We start from the raw sequence: 7,307 nt of genomic DNA, 5'->3' as shown, positions 1-7,307 counted from the left end.
TCCTGTAGGTGGAACAACAATATAGAGTAACCAGTACCCCCCGGAGCTCGTGTCTCTAGCTGCATATGTATCAGAAGATGGACTAGTCGGCCATCATTGGAAAGAGAGGCCCTTTGGTCTTGCAAACTTTATATGCCCCATTACAGAGGAATGCCAGGGCCAAGAAGTGGGAGTGGGTGGGTAGGGGAGTTGGGGGGTAGGGTATGGGGGACTTTTGGGATAGCATTGGATATGTAAATGAAGAAAATATCTAATTAAAATAAAATAAAAATAAATAAATATAACTTTGAAAAAAAGGAAGGAAGTAGGGAGGAAGATAAAAATGCAAACTATGTATGAAAGTACCATAATAAAACACGTTACTGGTGTTCTAATTTTTAAAGTGAAGCATCAAATAGAATATGTTAGTTAAAAATTAAAATTCAAACTATTTACATATATACATATTTATGAGCTATAAATGTATATACAATAGTATATAGTAGTATAAATGGACATAGAGAATGGTCATTATAGTTCCCACTTCATTCCTGTTCTCTTTACGTTTTAAATTAGCAAATTTAATGCTCTGCAATATGACCTATGAGACACTTTGTCTATATTTTTACTAATATATAAAGAGACATAGAGATAGAGAGAGAGATAGACAGATGTCTATATGTATATATACATATATACCAAATTTTACTTTAAATATATAATACATATATGTATGTGATCCTCACACAATAAGAGTTTAGCATACTATATGTTCTAAAATTTTTATATTTTCTGCCTGCCCCTATAAGTGTTGCAGGTGTGGCTGCAGTGTCACATGTGCATCAGTAGGTGGAAGAGAGGAGAGAGGCTATTTCTACACCCAGTGTTCTGGTCTATAAACATCTATCTAAATGATTAATAGCCTAAAAGTCAAAAAAAAAAAAAAAAGTGAGCCTGAGACAACTACCAGTCCCGCACCAGGGGGCTCAGACAGAGGGATAGCCTGAGATGACCACCAGCCAGGCCTCATCAGCTCCCAGGACTAAGAGCGAGCTGCAGACTAGAAGAATCCCACCTGAGACTGAGAGCTCAAGATGGAAGTGAGTCCAAGACAGAAGAACCCTCACATGGGGTCATTTGGGCAGGCAAGGTGAGGAGGGAGCCTGAGATGACCACCAGACTGGTGCCATGGGGCCTGGGCAGGAGACTAGTCTGAGACAGACCACTAGTTGGCCACTAAGAAGACCGGGTTGGAAGCAGGGCCTGACCATGCCAAATATGGCCCCTGCCAGGTGCCATAATGCTTGAGCAGTGCATAGCAATCCTGAGAACACTCCTGAGATGAATGACCCCAGACACTCAGAGACCCCATGAACTGCTAAGAGGAGAAAGTAAGATGGAGAAATTGAAAAAACAAAACAAAACAAACAAACAAACAAAAAAAAAACAGAAGGTTATGGGCACTGTGAAGACAGGCAGAACTGGAGACTTGAGAGTAGTAAGGAGCACCCTGGTGTGAGCAGGAAGTTATGCCACCTGGTGTGGGAACTAAAAGGGGGCCCTTGAGACGATGGTGGGGGGAAGGCCCACAGCCCACCAGAGTTTTCCCTATTCTCTGGTCTGTCAGGCATGGGAGGGCTGCTAACTACCTTCCACTCATCCCTGGGTGGGCATTCCAGACTCTGACTCACTCTTCAGGGGGTGGCCAAGGGGCAGTCCTACCTAAGGATCCCTGGAGTGACTTTGCTAAAGTCACCAGGGTTATAGGAGAGAGGGTTGAGGGAAGAGGTTCCCAACACCTGCGAGAGTGCGCTCAGCCTTGTTGAGCAGAGACTCTCTATGGTTTTAGAGCTTTATTACAGAAAGGCAGGGGCAAAGAGAGAAGGTAGAAAAGAGAGAGAGACAGAGACAGACAGACAGACAGACAGAGAGGAAAGGCTAGAGAGAAAGAGAGTAAGGAGAGAAGACAAAGAGAGAGGAAAGAGGAGAGAAGACAAAGAGAGGAGAGAGAGAGAGGGTGATAGTGAGGGGGTAAGAAGTAATTGAGTGAGAAGTAAGAGGTAAGAGAGCGAGGTGGAGCTGAACAGCCCTTTTTATGGTCTTCTCTGTTGCTAGGTAACTGGGGAGGAGTTTAGCCTGAAGATCAGAAGCTTGGGCCATTGCCTACATGACTACTGACCATGCTTCTCTTCTGGGGACTGTGGGGGGTGGTAACTTAGGCAGGACCCAGAGTTCCAGGAGCATGAGGGAACGCCTACCATGTCATGAAGGTAAATTATCACCATTCCCGGGGTTAAGACCTCAGCTCAACTGGAGACCAGCCTGGAACCTGGGATCATGGTGGGGTCCTGGCCTATGCTGCCACATCTGGATCCCTGGCCCTGAAGCAACAGGGTTCTGTTACCACCAAAGGTCAGGCGAATGTGCCTGGTCTGGGTTGCCACCTAGGGGCATGTCGATGTCTGGGGGGCTATGCATAACTGGCCACAACCCTCACCTGGGCATCATGGGAGAGCTGGTCCTGCCCCTAGCCAGCTGCGGTACTCAGGAGAGCCCCTGGGAGCACAGTGCAGGAGTTGCAGGTGAGCCAACCCCTGAGGATATGAGTGTGGGAGAGCTGGTCCTACCACTCATCTGGGCAGTGGTGTCAATGAGAGAGAGATACAGTCCTGCCCCTCTTGCCCAGTGCCACCTACAGCAGGAAAAAGAGCTGGCCCTGGGGTTATCAGAGCAGAAGAGCTGACCCTGAACCCCACCTTGGAAGCACAGTAGAGCTGGCCTTTGATGTGAAAGTTGTGGGTGAGCCATCCTGTGTTTCTGAATATAGGAGAGCTGGCCTCCCTGTCTGCTAAGCAGTAGCATGAATGAGAGCTTCCCTTCCCCTCCCTTTTGCCCTCACCACCAATGGTGGGCAGAATAGTTGGCCTGAAGGGTTCATGAAAGCAGGAGATCTGTCCCTGTCGCTCACCAACTCCAGCACTCTGGAGAGCAAGGCCCTAAACTCACATGGGCAGCACAATAGAACTGACCCTGATGGCTAGGTAGTAGGTCAGAACTCTGTAAGGGTGTGAGTGTGGGAGAACGGTCCTGCCTCTTTTCTGTTGGGCAGTCACACTCCTCTTCTTCATCCTTTACCATTTATAGCAGGAAGTAGAATTGGCCCAAGTGTCTAAACTCTACCCCACAGTTACCTGGCAACACCCAGGTAGGCCTGACCCACTATAAAAGGGAATGCTTGCCCCCTCCTACCTCTCCTACTCTTGTTCTCTTGCTCTCTTGCCCTCTTGCTCTTCCCTTCTTGCTCCTGCTCTGTCCCTTCCCTGCTCTCTCCCCATTTGCTTCCTACCCCCAACACCCGTCTCTCTCCATGTGCTCAAGGCCAGCCTTTATTCCTCTACTTCTCTACTCTCTCTCTCTCTCTCTTTCTCTACCTTTCTATGCCTTCTCTGAGGCTGGTACCTCAGGGGGGAAAGGATGACTTGGCATGGGCTTGCTGAGGCACCCCCTCCCCCCATACCTCACCACATCTTCATAGAACATATCCCTTCTCTCTTTATTTTTTTATAAACACATCACTCAGTGTCATGAGAGTAGGAAAACTGTCCATGTTCCTCACCATCTGCAATGCTTGGGAGAGAGGGCCCTGCCCTTTGCTTGGGCAACAAGGTAGCACTGGCCCAGAAGGTAAAGTTGTGGGTGAGCTCTCCTGAAGGTATGGGAATAGGAAAGTCAGTGAGCTGACCAGCTCAGATACCTATCAGGCTGGATCCAGGACTTTGAGTAGGCCCAACAAACATCTACTCCATCGGTGAACTGCTGGAGTATATGAAGAAGCTGAGTCTACAGATCTAAACTGCAGGATCTCCATGACACAAGACACATGACAGGGTGTCTGAGAGAAGTTCCAGTGAGGTCCCATTATTGATAGAATAGCAAAAGCCAGAGACCTCATACCAGATCAACCAGTCACTGCAATGAATATTTGCAAGCAAAAATTTATAGACAAAAGGGTATACCATGAGACACAGTGACACACTACAGCTTCCATGAGATTTTGTTTTCTTTGGTTTGGGAGAAGGTTGCCAGGATAGATAGTGGGTGCAAGGGGAGGGGGCGGTGAGTGTAATTGGGGTGCATGACGTTATGCTCACAAGGAACTGATAAAAAGTTTTTTTGAAAGTGACTTGACTACCTGGGCATAGAAACTCAGAAGCAATAATTTTTTAGAATCATGATTTGAATATCAAAATCCCTCAAAGGCAATCTATTTTACAAAAGAGAGAGAGGTTGAGTGTATTTTATTATTTATTTTCTTTGTTCATTAATTGCTTTTGTCTTATTTTAATATAAGTATTTTTTCTGGTCATTAATCAGAAACTTTTACATTTTTTCTCTTATTACACAAATGATGGGTTTCATCATGGAAGTTTCATGTGTGTGTGTGTGTGTGTGTGAGAGAGAGAGAGAGATTATTCTTGATTCTCATTCATGCCTCTACAATTCTCAATTTACTCCCCCATTATCCTCTAGTCCCATACTACCTACCATTTCCCAAGAGAGTCTTCCTTCAGCTGCATGTCCCATGTTCCATGGTTTTTCCACTTATGTTCTAGTTTACTTTACTTTTCAAATATGAACCATATGTGGGAAAGTAGATGTGAAGGTGGCCTTTAAGTCAAGAAGTCCTCTCAGTTTCAGTTACAGCAAGGGAACTACAGACTACCCATGGCTGGTAAATCATTCTTTTTTAAATTAATCCAGGTTTGGAGAACAGTATATTTTAACCAGAATAGTGCAGCAGGTACAGAAACAGTTTGTATGATGTGTATAGTCCTAGCCTGGAAATCCTGTGTGCATAGGATATTTTGTGTAATTATATTCACATGTGTAAAACCATAGGTGTACACAAAATACATTTCCTTCTTTCAATAAAAGATGCAACACCATGCACTAGAATCCTGGATGAATGTTCATATTATACTTAGTATAATCCTAAGTGCAATTGCATATATATGCACTTATATATACACAGTGTATAACTATAGTGTATATATTGCATATGTGTCAAGAAAAATGACACATAAGTATATATGTATATGTGTATATGTATATGTGTATATATATACATATATATATGTATATAATTGTGACTTTGTAGAACAATTGAGGAGGACTAGAGTCCATACTCTAACCTAATTTGGAGTTTTTTATTATTTCAATTTGGTATATGTGTTTGTTTGCTTATAATTCTGCAAAGAATGCCATCTTACACACACACATGCACATACATATTACATACACACATATGCACACATGTATACACATACATATGCACATATGTGCAAAAGCACACACATACATACACACATGCATGCATATATATACACATACATACACACATGCATACACATACACACACATGTACCCTCACCCATGTATGCACATATATACACATACATATACACACATATGCACACACATGCATGCACATACACACATACAGAAACACACATATCCATACATGCAAATGTACACATACACACATGAGCACACTTGTATGCATACACATACGTACACACATATATATATATACACACATACACACACATACTGCATCTTTGTGTCCTCTTTTTTATTTTTGTACTGAAAATGCACTTGGTTGTATGACCTTCTCTCTGGGGTCACCAATACACCAGGAGCCATATCTTTATATTGTTTCCTTGTAATCATGATCTCTGAGCCTTGGAAGGATAGTATGTCATACAGATTTTCTGTCCAAAAATAAGCATTTAGCAGTTATCTGCACCTTGACCAGTTGTGGGTCTGTGCTGATCATTATTTCTTCCAAAATGCAGTTTCTTTGATGAGAATTTATCGATTCACTAGTCTACGGTTATTATGATTTCACTAGGAGTAAATCTGCTGCTATGCTCATTTAGCAGAACCATAGTGATTTCTTCCCTGAAGCCTAACTTGACAATGAAAGTGGTATCAGTTATGGTTTTCAATTTGCCACTGATCTTTTTTATTTAAATTTTTTTCTTTTGTTTTCCATGTATGGATAGTTTCCTTACATGTATGTCTGTATACCACATGTTTATAGTGCTTGTAGAGACCAGAAGAAGGTGTTATACTTTTGGGGATGGAAGTTGCATATTATTGTGATATCATATGGCTATTAAGATTCAAATCCAGGTCCTCTGGAAGAAGAGCCAGTACTCTTAACCATAGAGCCATCTTTCTAGCCCCAATGACATGTTCTTAATGATAATTTGAAAAATATGACACAGTCTATTTGGAGTTCTATAGCCAGAATCTGGAAAGAACCCAAATGTCCCTCAACAGAGGAATGAATACAGAAAATGTGGTACATTTACACATTGGAGTACTACTCAGGAATTAAAAACAATGAATTCATGAAATTCTTAGGCAAATGGATGGATCTGGAGGATAGCATCCTGAGTGATGTAACCCTATCACAAAAGAACACACATGATATGCACTCACTGATAAGTGGATATTAGCCCAGAAACAGAATACCCAAGATACAATTTGCAAAACACATGAAACTCAAGAAGGAGGAAGACCAAAGTGTGAATACTTTGTTTCTTCTTAGAATGGGGAACAAAATACCCATGGAAAGAGTTACAGAGACAAAGTTCAGATCTGAAATGGAAGGAAGGACCTTCCAGGGACTGCCCCACCTGGATTCCATCACATAAACAACCACCAAACCCAGACACTATTGCATATTTGAGAAAGATTTTGCAGACAGGACCCTGGTATAGCTATCTCTTGTGAGGATATGCCAGTGCCTGGCAAATACAGAAGTAAATGCTCACAGTCATCTATTGGATGGAACATAGGGCTCCCAATGGAGGAGCTAAGGAATGTACCCAAGGAGCTAAAGGGGTCTGCAACCCTATAGGAGGAACAACAAAATGAACTACCAGTACCCCCCAGAACTGTGTCTCTAGTTGCATAAGTAGCAGAAGATGGCCTAGTTGGCCATCAATGGAAGGAGAGGCCCTTGGTCTTGAGAAAATCATATGCCCCAGTACAGGGGGATGTCAGGGCCAGGAAGTGGGAATGGGTGGGTTGGAGAGCAGGGCAGGGGGAGGGTATAGGGGGCTTTGGGGATAGCATTTGAAATGTAAATGAAGAAAATATCTAATAAAAGAAAGAATATGAACAATAAAAAGAAAGAAAGAAGCCGGGCATGGTGACACACATGCCTTTAATACCCTCGGGAGGTAGAGGCAGGTGGATTTCTGAGTTCGAGGCCAGCCTGGTCTACAAAGTGAGTTCCAGGACAGTGAGGGCTATAC

At 43.1% G+C, this 7,307-nt stretch overlaps 1 non-coding gene across 1 annotated transcript; it reads left to right on the top strand.

Annotated features, from left to right (window-relative positions):
- Positions 1-774: 774 nt before the first annotated feature.
- LOC115032224 (small nucleolar RNA SNORA17) lies at positions 775-910 on the top strand. The gene has a single exon (XR_003837879.1). It is a non-coding gene; the product is annotated as a small nucleolar RNA SNORA17 (small nucleolar RNA).
- The last annotated feature ends 6,397 nt before the right edge of the window (positions 911-7,307 follow it).

The sequence above is a fragment of the Mus caroli genome, unplaced genomic scaffold (genome assembly GCF_978045245.1).
Source record: "Mus caroli unplaced genomic scaffold, Mus_caroli_1 scaffold_9, whole genome shotgun sequence".
In the NCBI taxonomy this organism is placed as follows: domain Eukaryota; kingdom Metazoa; phylum Chordata; class Mammalia; order Rodentia; family Muridae; genus Mus; species Mus caroli.
This window is presented reverse-complemented; position numbering and strand designations above follow the sequence as displayed.